At 43.1% G+C, this 17691-nt stretch overlaps 1 protein-coding gene across 5 annotated transcripts in view; it reads right to left on the bottom strand.

Annotated features, from left to right (window-relative positions):
- The window catches only part of MKLN1 (muskelin 1), a 389751-nt gene that overhangs the window by 241304 nt on the left and 130756 nt on the right, over positions 1–17691 (bottom strand). The gene's annotated exons all lie outside the window — the stretch shown is intronic.

Raw genomic sequence — 17691 nt, 5'->3', positions numbered from 1 at the left:
CTCTTTTGTGGTTCCATATGCATTTTAGAAGCTTTTTCTAATTCTGTGAAGAAGGATAGGAATAGCATTGAATCTGTAAATTGCTCTGGGCAGTGTGGCCATTTTAATGGTATTGATTTTTTCTATCCATGAGCATGGAATGTTTTTCCATTTGTTTGTGTTATCTCTCATTTCTTTGATCAGTGTTTTGTAATTCTCATTGTAGTCGTCTCCCTGGCTAGCTGTATTCCTAGGTATTTTATTCTTTTTGTGGCTATTGTGAATGGGATTTTTTTTTTTTTTTTTTTTCTGAGACGGAGACTTGCTCTGTCGCCCAGGCTGGAGTGCAGTGGCGCAATCTCTGCTCACTGCAAGCTCCGCCTCCCGGGTTTACGCCATTCTCCTGCCTCAGCCTCCCGAGTAGCTGGGACTACTCGCCCAGCTAATTTTTTGTATTTTTTTAGTAGTGACGGGGTTTCACCGTCTTAGCCAGGATGGTCTCGATCTTCTGACCTCGTGATCCGTCCGCCTCGGCCTCCCAAAGTGCTGGGATTACAGGCGTGAGCCACGCGCCCGGCCAGGATTGCATTCTTGATTTGGCTCTCAGCTTGGATGCTGGAGTATAAAAATGCTGCTGACTTTTCTTTGAGAGGCTGAGGCGGGCGGATTGCTTGAGCTCAGGAGTTTGAGACCAGCCTGGGCAACACAGTGAAACCCCATTTCCACTAAAATACAAAAAAAATTAGGCAGCCATGGCGTGCGCTTGTAGTCCCAGCTACTTGGGAGACTGGGGCAGGAGAATTGCTTGAACTCGGGAGGCCGCTGCACTCTAGCCTGGGCGACAGAGTGAGACTCCATCTCTGAAAAAAAAAAAAAAAAAAAAAAGATGCTGCCGATTTTTTTACATTGTTTTGTATCTTGAAACTTTGCTGAGGTTGTTTATCATATCTAGAGATCTAGGACCTTTGGGCAGACACCATGGGGTCTTCTAGGTATAGAATCATATTGTCTGCAAAAAGCAATAGTTTGACTTTCTCTCTTCCTATTTGAATGCCTTTTCTTTCTTTCTCTTGCCTGACTGCTCTGGCTAGGACTTCCAGGAGTCATTCTTAATGAGTGTAGAGTTTCTGTTTGGAATAATGAAAAAGTTCTGGAAATAGTGGTGATGCTTTCACAATATTGTGAATGTACTTAATGCTATCAAATTGTACACAAGAATGATTAAAATGATAAATTTTACATTATATAAATACTTTACCACAATAAAAAAACATTTGGGGGACAAAAGGGGGCATTTTTAATGTAGATGAGTATTTGATTCTCTTGAGTTATGTGAATCTTGTTAAAGCTTGGTAATGGAATTGTTTAGCTAACAAAAATATGCTTATGTTTTAGAGGTGAATGTTAAAGTATTTAGGGGTGATATATTAATATATGCATACATATCTACAGATATGTATACACATACTATTTTACCTCAGAAAAAGGACAAGAAAAAGGAAAGATGAAGAATATATGGCAAACTTTTAGCAATTGTTTGATCTAGGAGGCAGATAATAGTATCTATTATACTATTCTGTCTCCTTTTCTGAGTACACTGGGCTTATGCAAGAAAGAGGGAACTAGAAACAAATCCCTCTGTACAATCTAGCCTGTGAACAGAATTCTTAACTGGCCACATGAGTTTCCCAGAGGTGATGCACTGTGGAAGGCCAGACTTTCTAACAGTAAGAAGAGGGGTGCACAGGATGAGTGGTCATAGCCATGTAAATCTGATGAAGGCATTACATATATGTATTTTTTTAAAAATCCAAAAAGAAAGTTCAAAAGAGTGGAGAAGAAGTTTCAACCCAAAGCCAGAGTGCAGGCAGTCTGTACAGAGAACCATTGCATCCAGCTAGAACTGGCTCCCCTGTTACCCTCATATCCTCCCTTGAGGTTTAAGCTGCTTAATCACACTGAAAGGCCAGACCGTTGCATTTCTGGGAGCTAAAAAGAGGGAAAAGGGACTATTTTCATCAAAGGCACCCTGTAAATCATATCCCTTTCTACAAATCAATACATCAGAAAGCAGGTCACTAGGTTGTATCTCCTCTAGATGGTTATGAAATTCATATCCATCCTTACTCTTTCATGAATAGATATTTAGTATATTCTGACTGGAAGTGAGCTCATAAAAGAAGGGAAGAAGAGGGAAAATATAACCACACAAGGCACTAATAAAGAAAAAGCTCTGGGAATGTAAATGGATGGCTTCCCCTACCCAAAATATCTGATAACAGCTGCAAAGCACTTCATTTATACTAACAATTGTAACCTTGCTTTAAAACATAAATTGCTTTAATAATTCTGCAGTTTCTTTCCTGGGTTAAAGTCTTACTTGGAAATATTGAAATGCACAGTGTCCTACTTTCCTCTAATGGGTCTTTGATTTGCAAGGAACTGTAAAGCATTCTTATTCACCGAGGCATTCTACTCAGGTTTGGTTTGACCCTATCTTTTCCGCTACTTCCATCTCTGTGTCTCCGTCAGGAATCTTCCTCCAGCAACAAAGCATCTCAGGAGAGAAACATCTACTCTTTTTTCTACCCACTCTTTCCAGTTCTGCAAGAGGAGACAATAAACACTATCTGATTGCAGGCAAAGGGCCAGGTTTACAGTGAGTACAGTCACTGAATGTTAAAAGATTACACACGTGGAACTTTCTCTGTGGTGTTGTCCTCTCGGGAAAAAAAGGGGCTTTTTTTTTTTTTTTTAATTTTTTTTTGAGACAGAGTCTCACTCTGTCACCCAGGCTGGAGTGCAGCGGCATGATCATGGCTCACTGCAGCCTTGACCTCCTATGCTCAAGCAATCCTCCTGCCTCAGCCTCCTAAGTAGCTGGGACTACAGGCACACACCACCACACCCAGCTAATTTTAACATGTTTTTGTAGATATGGGGTCTCACTATGTTGTCCAGGCTGGTCTCAAACTCCTGCACTCAAGTGATCCTCCCACCTTGGCCTCCCAAAGTGTTGGGATTACAGGCATAAGCCACCACACCTGGTCTCTGCTTTTTTGATGCTGAAATAACAAACTGAGCATCCATGACTTTTCCCTATGTGGGAGAAAGGAGATCGCCTCTCCTCCCCTCCCTTGCTCTTCTCTCTCTTCCCCTTCCCTCCCTTCTCCTTTCCTTACTCCTTTTAGTTAGCCTCAGTGTTAAGAGGACATTTCTCTGAGATGGGATAAAGTTTAGCCATTTGGTTCTCATTTGTCTCCCAAATGTACTTGGTTGCTCTCCTATCCTCGCACCCTGTGAAGTGTGATAAAATTGCAAGATTCAGGTTTGGGGATCTAGGGCAAAGAAAAATGCCCCATAAATCTTCATTCTTGGTTATGAGGTCTAGGCCAGCTTACCAGACAGTTCACATTTCCGTTTTAGGCACAGCTTAAGTTTGGGCTTCCCATAAGTTTTGGTATGTTTTGCTTTCATTTTCATTTATTTTAAAGTATTTTGTAATTTCTTCTTCGACCTATTGTTTATTTAGGACTGTGTCGTTTAATTTCTGCATGTGTTAATTTATCACATGTGTCTTATTGATTCTGATTTTAGGTCACTGTGGTCAGAAGTCATGCTTTATATAATTCCGAATCGTTTAAATGTATTAAGGCATGTTCTGTAATCTAGAATGAGTATATCCTAGAGAACAGTCCATATTCAATTGAGAAGAGTTGTCGACTGTGCTGTTGTTCATTGGATCATTTTGTAGATACTTGTTAAATCTTGCTAGTCTACAGTGTTGTTACAAGCCCAGCAATACATTGTTATAATTATTACTTAATATGATTTTATGTATTTTAAAGATGAGGAGAAAATAAAGCAAGTATATATGTATACAGCTTATATAAATGTTATACTAACCTTTTATTTTAATTGTATTTTTTATTTTAGATTCATGGGATACATGCACAGGTTTGTTACATAGATATATTGTGTGATGCTGAGGTTTGAGCTTCAAATGATCCCATCACCCAAGGAGTGAACATAGTACCTGATAGGTAGTTTTTCAACCCTTTTTAGCCCTCCTCCCTCCCTCCCTCCACCCTTTTGGAGTCCCTGTGTCTATTATTTCCATATTTGTGTCTAGTGGTTAGCTCCTACTTATAAGTGAGGACATGGAGCATTTGGTTTTCTGTTTCTGCATTAATTCACTTAGGATAATGGGCTCCAGCAGCCTCCAAGTTGCTGCAAAGGACATGATTTCATTCTTTTTTCATAGCTGTATCAACTTTCTTATTTACCATTTCTGGTTCTCTTCATTTGTTCCTGTGCAATCAAATTACCATCTCATGTCATTTCTTACTCTAATGTAGCTCTGCTCCCACCCACCTCATTATGCTGTCATTGCCAAATATTTTTTATACAGCTGCTTTTAAAATAATTTAAGAGAAAAAATGAGAAAGAAGATGCATATATAGTGTCTTTTAAAATTATGTAATTACATTTACTAGTCCTTTTTGTTCTTCTATGTGGGTTTGAATTACTGACTAGGGTCACTTGAATTCCACCTGAAGAACCTGTTTCTTGCAAAGTCAGTAATCTAGCAATAAATTATCTCAGATTTTGTTTATCTTGGAATGCCTTTCTTTCACCTGTGGTTTTGAAAGATGTTTTTTCTGGTATAAAACTAGTAGACAGGCTGGGAATGGTGGCTCACACCTGTAATCCCAGCACTTTGGGAGGCCAAGGTGGGTGGATCACCTGAGGTCAGGAGTTTGAGACCAGCCTGGGCAACATGGTGAAACCCTGTCTCTACTAAAAATACAAAAATTAGCCGGGTGTGGTGGTACAAGCCTGTAGTCCCAGCTACTAGGGAGACTGAGGCAGGAGAATCACTTGAACTCAGGAGGTGAAGGTTGCAGTGAGCTAAGATCATGTCACTGCACTCTAGCCTGGGCAACAGAGCGAGACTCCATCTCCAAAATAAATAAATAAATAAATAAATAAGCAAACAAATAAATAAATAGGTCGGGCACTGTGGCTCACACCTGTAATCCCAGCACTTTGGGAGGCTGAGGTGGGTGGATCACCTAAGGTCAGGAGTTCAAGACCAGCCTGGCCAACACGGTGAAACCCCGTCTCTACTAAAAATACAAAAATTAGCTGGGTGTGGTGGTGCACACCTGTAAAATCCCAGATGCTCAGGAGACTGAGGCAGGAGAATTATTTGAACCTGGGAGGCAGAGGTTGCAGTGAGCTGAGATCACGTCACTGCACTCCAGCCTAGGCAACAGAGCGAGACTCCATCAAATAAATAGACAGACAGACAGATAGGTAGATAGACAACAACTAGTTGACAGGCTTTAAAAATTTTCCTTTCAGCATTTTGAATATTCCATCCCACCGCCTTCTGGCATCCATTATTCCTGGGGAAAAGTCAGATGTTAATCTTACTTGAATTTCCTTATACATTATGAGTTTTTTTGTGTGTGTTTTTGTGTTTTTTTCCTTGCTGCTTTTAAGATTTTCTCTTTATCTGTCTCTTTCAACATTTTTACTCTGATGTGTCTGGGTATGGTTCTCTTTGTGTTTATTGTACTTGGAGTTAGTCGAACTTCTTGGATGTGAAGATAATGGATTTCATCAAATTTTAGAAGCTGTTTGGGCACAGTGTTTCACACCTATAATCCCAGCACTTTGGGAGGCTGAGGCAGGAGGGTCGCTTGAGGACAGGAATTTGAGACCACTTGGGAAACATAGTGAGACCCTGTCTCTAAAATAATTTTTTAAAAAATTGTCCTAGGAAACATAAACCCTGTCTCTACAAAAATAAATAAATAAATAAATAATAAAATTTTTTAAATTAACCAGGTATGATGACACATGCCTGTGCTCCCAGCTGCTCTGGAGGCTGAGCAAGGAGGATCTCTTGAGCCCACGAGGTTAAGGCTGCAGTGAGCCATGATTGTGCCACTGCACTCCAGCCTGGGCAACAGAGTGAGAACTTCTTTCTAAAAAAAAAAAAGGAAAAAAAAAATTCAGCCATTGTTTCTTCAAAAATTTTTTCTGCTCCTCTCTCTCCTCCTCTTCTTCTGGTAACCCCATTATGCAGATGTTGATGTGTTTAATGGTATTTCACATTCCTCTGAGGCGCTGTTCATATTTCTTCATTCTTTTTTCTCTTTTCTTAAGATTAAATAATCTCTATCTTCAAATTTGCTGATTCTTTCGTATGCCAGTTCAAATCTACTATTGGGCCCCTCTAATTAATTTTTCTTTTTAGTTTTGCACTTTTTAATTCCAGAATTTCCATTAGGCTCTTTTTAAAAATATATATGTATTTGTTTATTGATTATCTCTATCTAATGAGGCATTGTCATCATCCCTTCCTTTACTTCTTTAAGCATGGTTTCCTTTAATTCTTTGAACATATAATAACTGCTTTAAATTCATTGTCTGCTAAGTCTGATATATGAGCCCTCAAGTAGTCTGTTGATTACTTTTCCCCCTCCTGTATGAATCACATCACATTTCCTGTTTCTGTGAATGTCTCATATTTTTGTCATTGTTGAAAACTGGATACTTTATATAATATAGCAACCCTGAATACTGATACTTCCAACCCAGGACTTATTGTTGTTGTTTATTTCTTTAGTGACTTGGCTAGTTTATTTTAGTGAAGTCTATTTTCCTGCAGTGTGAAATCTCCAATGTCACTCCTCAAAAGGTACAGGGTTGGTCATATGCACAGCCCCCTTGGGATGGCAATCATTTTAGCAAAGCTCTCTTTGATTGTCTCTTTCCCTGCTCTCTCTCTCTCTGTTAAGTTCTCTGCCTGTGTTGGCATAAGCCCTAGGTGTTAGGTTCCTCTAGTTGCTGGTCATTCTATTGTTTTCAACAATGCCCTAGAGTATAAATAGTTCCACATTATGTTCCAATTAAATTTAAGCATCTTTGCTGGGGTAGTTTTTGAGGTCAGTCCTTGAGGTTTGTTCTGACCTCAGGATGGCTCTTCTTAGCTGTCTCTTTCCCTGGTTCTCCCTGGTAAACCAGCCTACAGTTTAGCTTGTTGCACACATTGAGCTACCAGCTTCTTCTTACTTGCTTTTCATTAAATTCTCCATTGTTTACAAGAACTCTCTGTAGCTTGAACTTCTTCATGCTTTGTTCTAAATAAAGCCAGTCCCTTTTGGAAGAGCTTCAGGCCTCTCTGTTCTCATCACCTGCCTCTTCTCTTGGACAGAATCTCTGAGACTCTGCTCTGGAACTGTGGCAGGGACAGTGACCCACTTCTCTTGGAGTGATAATTCTGTTTCATAAGCAGGGTACCGGGTGGGGGCAGTGGTCTCTGGTCTTCTGGACTTGTATCTCCCTTGTGGAACCTCTGCCCTGAAAAAAAGCTGGGGTGAGGACAATTTACCAACCTACTGTATCTGGGGGAGAGCTTCTGCCCTATAGGTAGGGGCTCATTGGAGGAATGGAATCACCCACCTCTTGGCTGCACTTGCCTGGAACTTAGCATCTGCAGCATGGAGCTGGGAGGATGAGAAATGCTGGTGGCCTGCCCCTCCACAGGGAGATAATGTAGTCCTTGACTGGTATCTGGGAGGAGAGGGAGCTCTGTTCTTCCAACACCCCCTCAGATTGGAGCTTCCATCACGCTGACCTAGTTGGGGTTGAGCGGGGAGGGAGGGAACAGTTTTTGGTTCAGAGGCCACGGAGTCCTAACTGTTCTTATCAGGATTTAGTAGATTTTCCTGAATAAATATTTCTTCATTTGTTGTATGCCCTTAGGACAACTTCCAGAGACATCAAATGGTTGTCTTAAAAATAATTTTCACCAGTTATGGTTGTTTCATTGGGACTGGGTCTGTAGAGTTCCTCATACTACCATCCTGGAAATCATCTCCTAACAGGATCTTGATAACACTAAACTTTTTCTTGACTGCTAACATTTGTCTGAGCTCCTATCCAAGGTTTGGGTTCTGTTGAAAAATTAGTGTAATATGAACACTAAATTAAAGGTGAATTTGGAGATAAAGGTGTTAATAGATTACCCTCTGTCCAAATAAAATCTTTGTAAGAGGTTCTAAGAACCATCCCCCTTGTGCATGCTAAGAACAGAGCACCACAGACACTTATCAAAATAAAACACATGACCAGGAATCAGGAGACAAAACTTGATACTTAGCTCTTTCTCTGGTTTTCTTGGTGATGCTAACTAAACCAGTCAACCTCTTCTGAGCCCCAGTTCCCAGGAACAGTATATTGTATTAAAATATTCATCTTGCCTGGGTTTGGTGGCTATAATCCCAGTACTTTGGGAGGCCAGGTGGATGGATCATGAGATCAGGAGATGGAGACAATCCTGGCTAACATGGTGGAACCCTGTCTTTACTAAAAATACAAAAAATTAGCCAGGCGTGGTGGCAGGCGCCTCTAGTCCTAGCTACTCGGGAGGCTGAGGCAGAAGAATCACTTGAACCCAGGAAGCAGAGGTTGCAGTGAGCCAAGATTGTGCCATTGCACTCCAGCCTGGGTGACGGAGCAAGACCGTCTCAAAAAAAAAAAAAAAAAGAAAAGAAAAAAGTCGTTTCACTATGATCCCCTAAATAAGGCATGTGGTTTACATTGTGTTTATGGTGGAGCCATTTTCATTAAATCAAGTCCATTGCTTTCCCCCTGCCGTTCTTCGTGGTGGACACCATGCATCTGTGAGGTATCTGTCTGGGCTTGGGGGCTATTGCCGCTTTGAGTTTGTGAACTCCAGACTGAGCCTTGGCCTATATATAAAATCTGTGAAAGAAAGGGGAATAGGACATTCAGGGTTTCAGGTTCTGATCTTCTGGTCATGGTCTACCATTTTAAACCAGAATTATGACTCATCTTCCTGAGGCACTGTTGTTTTTGGTTGCCTAAAATGAAGTTGGGGCTGGGAGTGGTGACTCATGCCTGTAGTCCCAGCACTTTGAGAGGCTGAGATGGGTGGATTGCTTGAGCCCAGGAGTTCAAGACCAACGTGGGCAACATGGCAAAACATCTCTACAAACTTCTCCACAAAAAATACAAAAATTTCTTGGGCATGGTGGCACATGCTTGTAAGTCCCAGCTACTTGGGAGGCTAAGGTGGGAAGATGGCTTGAGCCCAGGAGGACAAGGCTGCAGTGAGCCTTGTTCACACCATTGTACTCCAATCTGAGCAAGAGAGCAAGACCTTGTCTCAAAAAAAAAAAAAAAAAGTTGCTTCCTAGACAATTCACTTTACAATTATGCCCAACTAACTTTGGAGCAAAGTTTGCCTCCAGCAGGATCTTTATGAGGGCCTATGGCCCTGACTTCATTTTTACTGACCTTAATAAGCACTGCCATCAGCCATTTGAATACCTTGGAGATAGAGGTCAACACGTCCCAACAGTCATTACAGTGGTTAAAGTCAGTCACTTCCCAAAGACTAGGTCTAATAAGCTCATGTATAAGACGAGGACTTTGGCCAAAAACCCCTAGGTGTGAATTGAGACCAACTGACCAAAGCCAACCCAGTTTTCTTATGTGCAGCAACCAAAACATCACCCTGTCCGGCACACAGTGTTGCTGCAGCACAATAAGGTTGTTTAATATCTTTGGTGCTCAAAGGGGATTTATTGCTTAATGATTATAGAGTTTTTGTTTTGGAAGATGGTAAAGTTTTGGAAAGAGATAATGGTGATGGTGGTTACACAAGATTGTGAATATACTTGATGCCACTGAATTATACACTTTAAGAGGGTCAAAATGGTACACACACACACACACACATACACATTTGGGGCCCCAATGAGGCTGGCTCTCTGTCCAGAACAGTCTTCAAATTGCTTAATAACAACATCTGATCTGAGGTTTCACCAGCATGTGAATTTTCTGAAGAGCTCTGCAGGTTTTCAGTGTATTACTGCTATTAGCATGGCAAACGTAAAAAAAAAAAAAAAAAAAAAAATAGCTTCCCATATCTATACCTGTTTCTCCAGAAACCTGTTTCTTTACTCACACTTGGGAGTGATATGCAACAACTTGGAGTCCAGGGATATAGAAGGACTTACGATGGTGTATGTACATTTGGAGTTAGCCTGAGTCGGCATCTACTTCCCTGTGCCCTCATTAAGTGGTACCTAAAATAACTAGCAGGATCATTAAGTGGCTTACCCCAATCCTTCTCAATTGTTAGACTTAATCTAGAATTATGACGATACAACCCCCAATTAACTGCAAATCGTTTTGAATATCCTTTTCTGATTGACTATGTCTTTTTCCTGTTTATCTGTTAGCCCGCCACAGCCTTGTGACCCAAGGCTCTGGAATGGATCAGCTCTCCTACTCACTCCCTCTGCGTACACCACATCTCCATGGAAACAGCTTGTCAGGTCCTGCTTGGCTGCAGGCACTAGAGACCTCTCATCTGCAGCCTCGGTCCTGCAAGATTCAGTCTTAACAAGCCAGCCCGTGTGTTAGGAGCCCCTTCCTCTCCAGCTAGTGGGATCTGGGATTGTCACCAAGCCTCCCTTGGGGGACACCCGGGGAGTCCTCAGCTCCACTGAGTTGCCTTGATCTGCCTCCACTAATATTCAGGCTGATGGAAGGGTCTCTTCCCTGGGTTCCTACTTTAGCCTGCACTCACCATCTCCTTCCAGCAAGCCCTCTCCTCCCATCATCTCCCCCACCCACCAAAGCCGAAGCCCCTCTGAGCTCTTCAGGCCCCACCTGTGGCTGACCACCGCGCTCAGTGGAGGCAGCTCCTTTATATCTCTCACAGTCTTCTTTTTCTGCTTCCCTGTGGTCTCTGCTACAGGCTGGGCCCACATTATTTCCTTCTTCAATTACTGCCTGATTCTACAAAGTGGTCCTCGTAGTTCATGCTTGCTTTCTTTGCATCCAATCTTCGCATTAAACCACTGAGAAAACGTCCTCAAAAGGCAGACCTGCCCCTGTCCTTCCCCGACAGAAAGTCAGTTAGTGGTTCCTGACCCCTCCAGATAGAATTCTGACCTGCCAGCATGACAGGTAAGCGGACACTTATAATCTGAGCCATGCTCCCCTCTCCAGCAGCATCTCCTGCCCCTTCCCCTGCATATTCTGACCTCAGCCACAACAACCCCCTTTGCATCCCCAAGGAGCTACGTGTTCTCTCTAGTCTCTGTGGCTGGGCACTGCTGCCACTCTACCTGGAGGGCCTTTTCTCCTCCCTTTCTGTGTAAGCTTTCCATGCATTCTCGGGGGAGTGCTCCTGACTCTCCAATTTGGGGTAAGTGCTCGTCTGAATTCTCCTAATGCTTCTGGTGCATGTCCCCTTTCTGCTTCTCTGCTAAACTGTCAATTCCTTGAGAACAAGGAATATACCAGCCTCCAGCTCAGTGCCTAGCAAGGTCAAATGTCTGTTGTATAAGTGAAAGAATGAAGAATGAGCCTCTGGAATAAACATGTCTCCACACAGTGATTATAAGTACATCCTTTACCAGAGACTTCTTTTGTTGGGCGCCAATCATCCTCCAGATTGCACCAGCTGTGAGTGGGACACTGCCAAGGCATTGCAACTTAGACTGCTGGCCTCCATCCTGGGGGGCACTTCTACAAATGGGTCAGTTGCCCCAGCTCAGCTCTGGCTATCCCTGGCTGCCTCAATTTTGTTAGTCACCGGGGAGATCCTTAATGACCTCATGTCTGAACCCATGTGGCCTCTATCAGCAGCTGGAGAGCCATTCCTAAGAGCTGAGATAGTGAGTCAGCCCTCATCTCACTGCCCAGGGAAGATTCCTTTCTCACTGGTTGCGTAACTTCACTCGGGCTATGTTTTCCTTAGTGGAGTCCAAGATTTGGAATCATTGTAAGAGGAGAAAATGGCAGGTAATCTCAGGAATGGATAAGACCAGTTATGTTTCTCCAGGAGAGGGTTTCTTGGGGTGGGAGAAGGTGAGGAAAGTGGTAAGTGACCAGTGTTCGTAGATAAGTAAGTCAATCAAAGGAAGACTTGAATGTATATGGATTCTTGTTCCCAGAGAATGCAATAAATTATCTGGGAAAGAAGCCAGGACAAGAGAGACCTCTCAGCAGAGGCAGGTACCCACCCACGTGGGTACAAACTGTGATATTAAAACAGCCTTCAGCCTTCATCCCTCTTCTATACACTTTTTCCGAAATCACCAACACAACTCTTCTCCAGAAATGAGAAACCAACCAACTTTTCACTGTGAACCTGGATGAGATGAGAAAAAAGAAAAAAATGGATTTTGGAAAAAAAATGGAGAGAAAAAAATGGATTTTGCTTCAGATTGATTTCCCTTGCTACCAGTATAAGGTTTACACAGACAGGGAGGAAAGAGGACTCTAGGTAGAGGACGGAGCAACACAAAGGCACAATCTCACTTCTACCCCCTTTGCAGTAAGTAAGCAAAAGATCCATTAAATGAGAAAATGTATGTGAAAGCACTTAGCACAGTGCGTGGCAAATGGATGAGAGTCAATAGTATTGACTTTTTTGTTGTTGCATCTATGCTCAGTATAAGAACCCATGAGGCAGATTCGTTTGTGGAAAGAACAACCCGGGTGCCAGCAGAGATAGAGGGGTAACCATCTCTACCTGGCTGAGAGTTACATTTTTGCCAATAGAGACTCTTTCTTTTGACTCTATTAAAAACAAACACCAATAAGAGGCAAAACACTTATTTGCAAAGGCAACAACACATTTGCCGAAGACAAAAATGTCTTCAACATTTCTATTTTACTATTAGTAGCTGCTTATATTCTTTTTTTTTCCCCTCACGTCTGTAATCCCAGCACTGTGGGAGGCCGAGGCAGGCAGATCACTTGAGCCCAGGACACTAGCCTGGACAAAATAGGGAAGCTTCATCTCTACAAAATAAAACAAAAATAAATAAATAAATAAAAGTAATTAGCTGAGCGTGGTGGCACATGCCAGTAGTCTCAGCTTCTTGGGAAGCTGAGATGGGAGGATTGCTTGAACCCGAGAGTTCAAGGCCACAGTGAGCCATGATGGTGCCACTGCACTCCAGCCTGGGTGACAGAGTGAGACCCTGTCTCACACACACACACACAAACAAAACAAAACAAAAAAGGCAGTAGCAGAGAGAAGTTAAAGGCATTAAACATTATAAATGGGGGAAATGTACAAATCCATTTCTTAAAGCTAAGACAAAAACCTGTCAGTTCAAATGGGAATACTACTAGTCTAATAACTTCTACTATAGAAATAAATAATTTTAACAGCTGTAAGGTTCTAACAGAGATGAGACAGCAAATGTGGAAACCAAGGAACAACCCGGTCATTTGCCTTGTACTGGGGCAGTTTTGATTGGACATTTAGGAGTGGTGGAAGATGGCATCTGTCGACAACTTAGAAGGTGTAATTGTATTTTAGGAGGCAAAGGGAAACAGAATCACGAGCACCTTCACACATATAAAGCTCTCAGTAAGCTGGGCGCAGTGGCTCACACCTGTAATCCCAGCACTTTGGAAGGCCAAGGTGGGCAGATCACAAAGTCAGGAGTTCGAGACCAACCTGACCAACATGGTGAAACCCCATCTCTACTAAAAATACAAAAATTAGCCAGGCGTGATGGTACGCGCGCCTGTAATCCCAGCTACTCAAGAGCCTGAGGCAGGAGAATCGCTTCAACCTGGAAAGTGGAGGTTGTAGTGAGCTGAGATGGCGCCATTGTACTCCAGCCAGGGCGACAGTGCAAGACTCCATCTCAAAAAAAAAAAAAAAAAAAAAAGAAAAAAGAAAAAAAGAAAAAGAAAAGCTCTCAGTAGGCAGCTTCCAACTCTGCTTCATGTATCTTAACACAATGAGAAGTTACAACTCAGAGTACTTGGAAGTGCTCAATAATGTTTGTTTAATCAAAACAAACTAAAAACAGAACAAAACAAAACTTGTAGTTGTCAACACCAGTTTGCCGTGTCCCATATTAGGTTTAAAAAACTGATCAGATTAATACAGGCTCTGAAAACAAGCTAACTATGCCCTACATCTGTACAGCACTACCACACACACACTTTCTTTCCACTCTCAACAGTGCCCTGAGATAAGTCATCTTTACCCTCTCCATTTGCAGGTACGGAAAGAAACCACATCACAAGAAGCAAAGCGACTTGCTCAGATTAGCAAGATAGCCCTAGAATCTAAGATCTAAATTTAATAGATAAAGTTAAAAGTCTTAAAACAGTCAAGCACAGTGGCTCACACCTGTAATCCCAGCACTTTGGGAGGCTGAGGCGGGTAGATCACTTGAGGCCAGGAGTCCAGCCTGGGCAACATGGCAAAACCCCGTCTCTACAAAAAATTAGTCAAAAACAACAACAACAAAAACAAAAAAAACAAAAAAAAACAAAAAAAAAAAAACAAAGACTAAAATCACTTTATTGGAGGAAGGGGGATTTTGCTTAATATTGTAATAAAGAGCTGTTACAGCTCAATAATTAAAAGGCCAAGACTCCAATAGAAAAATCAGCAAAGGACATGAACAAACAAATCATAAAAGGAGATCTCTGTAGCAATCAAAGAAATACTTTATTGTTAAACAGAATCTGCCTAAAATGTGGGTTTAGAGCTCTCTTGTAAGATGGCCCAGACTAGACTTCATAGTTCAGGGTGAAGTTTTATGGGCCCTTTTTCTTGTCTTAATCCCAAACCCGAATCTTCTCATTTTAACACCCCTGGCTGGGGGTGAAGACACAAGAAAGTCAAGCGCGCTTGGAAGAATTGGTCGGCATTCCCCGGGCCTTGCGAGCAAACAGCAGCAGCTGACGAGGCAGGGTGTAGAGGGCAGCCTCATGGAGCCTATGGCCCCGGATGTTCTCCGGTGACAAGTCAAGCCTCATCTAGCTTTGTGCAGAGTGCCTACAAGGTTGCTACTCAAAGTGTGGTCTGTGGGCTGGTGGCATGGACATCCCCAAGGAGATTATAGAAATGCAGTATCTTGGGCCCCCTTCCCAGGCCTCCAGAACCAGATCTGCATCTCAGGGGCTTCAGAAGTCCGGTCCTAGGGCACCTGGCTTGGGCTTTGACCATCACAGGTGCACAGCAATCATGCATCTGCCCATTGAACAAAAGGGTGGACAGGATGGTCTCTGGGGTCCCTTTCAAAAGAAATCATGAGACTTAATGAAAATTGTCATTCAGCTGAGTAAACTACAGTCATGCGTTGTTTAATGACAGGGATGCATTCTGAGAAATGCATTGTTAGGGGACTTCATCGCTGTGCGCACATCACAGAGTGCACTTACACAAACCTAGATGGGATAAGCCCACTGCACACCTAGACTACATGGCATAGCCTATTTCTCCTAGGCTACAAACCTGTATGGCATGTTCCTGTACTGAATATTGTAGGCAACTGTAACACAGTAGTATTTGTGTATCGAAGCATATCTAAACATAGAAAAGGTACCGTGGCCGGGCGCGGTGGCTCAAGCCTGTAATCCCAGCACTTTGGGAGGCCGAGGCGGGCGGATCACAAGGTCAGGAGATTGAGACCACAGTGAAACCCCGTCTCTACTAAAAATACAAAAAATTAGCCGGGCGCGGTGGCGGGCGCCTGTAGTCCCAGCTACTCAGGAGGCTGAGGCAGGAGAATGGCGGGAACCCGGGAGGCGGAGCTTGCAGTGAGCCGAGATCGCGCCACTGCACTCCAGCCTGGGCAACAGCGTGAGACTCCGTCTCAAAAAAAAAAAAAAAAAAAAAAAAAAAAAAAGAAAAGGTACCGTAAAACGACAGTACAGGGCTGGGCACAGTGGCTCACACCTGTAATCCCAGTACTTTGGGAGGCCGAGGCGGGCGGATCACCTTAGGGTGAACTCCTGAGGGCAGGAGTTCAAGACCAGCCTGGCTAATGTGGTGAAATCCCATCTCTATTAAAAATGCAAACATTAGCTGGCCATGGTGGTGGGCACCTGTAATCCTAGCTACTCAGGAGGCTGAGGTAGGAGAATTGCTTGAACCTAGGAGACAGAGGTTGCAGTGAGCTGAGATCATGCCACTGCTCTCAGCGTGGGCAACAGAGTGAGACTCTGTCTCAACAAAAAAGAAAAAGAAAAGACAGTATAATAATCTTATGGGATCACCACTGTACACGCAGTCTGTCGCTGACTGAAATGTCGTCATGCAGCACTTGACTGTATCACCATTTTACAAAAGCCTTTAAGTAAGATTAATGAATTAATAACAGTGCTTTGGTTCTGATATTTTTGACCGTGAATTTAGAGTTTCTTATTAGCATCATGTCACTGGGCTTTTTTATATGCCCAGGAGGCACCAACAAGGCGTAAAGCCTTTTCTCATTCATCCCTTCTAGTCTACCTCTCACAAAACAGAAAGCGTTGGGATGTAAAATCAAATGAGTAGAAATGAGAACAGAGCTACAAAGGCTGGAGGAAAGGGTGCCCCCCTGTAGGGATGTCGCCCTTTTCCCTGCCTTTCCACAGAGAGCAGGGCCCAGAAGCATTCACCTTGTACATTCGGGCATGTGTGCAGAGGAGGGGTGGGTGAAGAGGGAAAGAAAAGACTAGAAAGAGAAAAGAAGGGGCCAAGAATCAAGGACCCCTGTGCTGCTATCCTATGAGCCAACACGGGCAGACATGCCAAATCTGGCTGCCAAAGTCCTTTTGAGGCAACTGCATGCTGCATCATCATCATCATCATCATCATCATCATCATCATTGTAACTCTACTTGCTATCTGCCAGCCTCTTTACTGAGCAGACCATCTTAGTAGCGACCCACCTTCTAGCCTCAAAGCTGTCCATAGACCTTAGGCTGCCAGGAAACCAGTTATAAGCAGGGAGACAAAAGGGATCCAGAGGATGGAGAGGCATTCTGAGTTCCGCTAATGAGTGAGGTGAGTCACGGGCTGACTCAGACGAACAAGAAGCCTGTGAGAGGGGAGGTGGTGGGGGGCCGACTTCAGAGGAGCCCTGCTGAAATGTTCAAATGGGAGCTAGGAGGCCAGGGACATAGTGTTATTTAGAGAACTGCCTGCAGCTCTGGCGTTGGAGGGAGGAGCGGGTCATGAAAACAGAGGAAGAAAATTGCATTTGAAGCCAGAAGCTGAGTTGTGACTCTGTAGCCTTCTCTACTTTGAGAAATGTGCAGCATTCTCTAGTGACACCCACCTGTTCTTTGGCAAATCCCCAAAAACTAACTCAATAGGCATTAATGGTCATCAGGTCCCCGGGGAGTAGAGGGAACTTGGGTACCACTCGATTTTTAAAATCTCAATTAGAAGAATGAGCCTCTTTTGACTTTCTTTAGTATTTTACATTTGGAGAATCTTGTGATCCAACCATATTTTTTGTTTGTTTTTTTGAGACAGAGTTTTGCTCTGTTGCCCAGGCTGGAGTGCAGTGGCACAATCTCAGCTCACTTCAACCTCCGCCTCCCAGGTTCAAGTGATTCTCCTGCCTCAGCCTCCTGAGTAGCTGGGACTACAGGAGTGTGCCACCACGCCTAGCTAATTTTTTATATTTTTAGTAGAGACAGGGTTTCGCCATGTTGGCCAGGCTGGTCTTGAACTCCTGACTTCAGGTGATCCGTCCACCTCGGCCTCCCAAAGTGCTGGGATTACAGGCATAAGCTACATCACAGGGCCTGACATACTTTTAAAACAAATTAAATATATGACTAAGGTGTCTTCTTTCCTGCTAATGGCTACTTGAGGTTTTGAGTTTGCAGAGTCCAGGCTCA

The sequence above is a fragment of the Macaca mulatta genome, chromosome 3, assembly GCF_049350105.2.
Source record: "Macaca mulatta isolate MMU2019108-1 chromosome 3, T2T-MMU8v2.0, whole genome shotgun sequence".
In the NCBI taxonomy this organism is placed as follows: Eukaryota; Metazoa; Chordata; class Mammalia; order Primates; family Cercopithecidae; genus Macaca; species Macaca mulatta.
The sequence above is the reverse complement of the archived record's forward strand: the minus strand, read 5'-3'. Positions and strand labels throughout refer to the sequence as shown.